This window comes from Mandrillus leucophaeus, unplaced genomic scaffold (assembly GCF_000951045.1).
Source record: "Mandrillus leucophaeus isolate KB7577 unplaced genomic scaffold, Mleu.le_1.0 Scaffold49, whole genome shotgun sequence".
Classification (NCBI taxonomy): Eukaryota; Metazoa; Chordata; class Mammalia; order Primates; family Cercopithecidae; genus Mandrillus; species Mandrillus leucophaeus.
The window spans coordinates 1548306-1549536 of NW_012105253.1; the positions used below are offsets into that span (position 1 = coordinate 1548306).

General features: G+C 49.0%; 1 protein-coding gene across 1 annotated transcript in view; it reads left to right on the forward strand.

Annotated features, from left to right (window-relative positions):
* The window catches only part of DENND2A (DENN/MADD domain containing 2A), a 156309-nt gene that overhangs the window by 72531 nt on the left and 82547 nt on the right, over positions 1–1231 (forward strand). The gene's annotated exons all lie outside the window — the stretch shown is intronic.

The following is a 1231-nucleotide window of genomic DNA, read 5'->3' on the forward strand; positions in this document are numbered from 1 at the left end:
TGAGCCAAGATCACGCCACTGCACTCCAGCCTGGGTGACAAAGCAAGACTCTGTCTTAAAATAAATAGATAAATAAAATATTCATAGAACATGGAAATTGGTTACTATCCTATATTTTTGTTTACTGACATACAGATAAAAGTGTTATCTAACATTTAACATACAGCTATGAGAGAATAAGATTAATTTTGTAAGCACACAGAACAACTAATTTTAGAGTTCCTCCACGTGTGGGATTCTAAATCACATGTGGCATGAATGTGTGCTCTTTGATAGCAAGCCCCGGGGGACCTAGCAAAGCAAAATATATAAATTCGCACTCACCAGCTTCTCACGCAAGAAAGGGGAAAACAAATACGTAGGAAACACCAAACTCTTTTGGTCTGAAACATGAAAAACATTTTCCATGGAACCAGGTCTCCTTTCAAATGCATCAGATAACTAGGCCGGCCTGGGAGGTGGGGAGGGGCAGGGCACAGGGCGTCTGGCAGTGGTGATGGGGGAGACCATTTAGGCTGAGTGGCCTGCTTGGAGGCTTGGAATGTGTCCCACACCAGGGTATCTGTGTGCACTTGCACACTGCATGTGTGTGTCCTGTGAACACATGGAGGGTGCATGACGTCTGGGGTGCGTGTCCCTCTACAGATGGGGCTGCACGCGCGGGTACACGGTGCCGCTCCCCGAAGTCCCAAGCTAGGGCTCGGGAGCTATTCTAATCGCGGTTCCCACCCCACTCAGGGCTGCTCTGACATTCTTTGGAATGGTTCCCACGAAGGGAGCCCTGCCTGGGAACCTTTTTTTTTTTTTCTGTCTCTTCCTTTTCTTGTTTTGTTTTGGGAGGAAAAGCTCCTTCCCAAACTGCAGTGACATCGAAGCCTCAGAGGGAAAGCAGTCACCGCACTGTGAGCAATGGGCTGTCCCCCGATCCAGACAACAGACGCCCACAGGGCAGTAGGGCTGGCAGCCTCCTTTAGTTTCCTTGACAGTCACATTCCTGTGTGGTAGAAAAAAAATGACTGGGCTGGGTGTGGTGGTTCACGCCTGTAATCCCAGCACTTTGGGAGGCTGAGGTGGGTGGATCACCTGAGGTCAGGAGTTCAAGACCAGCCTGGCCAACATGGCAAAACCCCATCTCTGCTAAAAATACAAAAATTAGCTGGGCATAGTGGTGGGTACTTGTCATCCCAGCTACTCAGGAGGCTGAAGCAGGAGAATCTCTTGAACCCAGAAG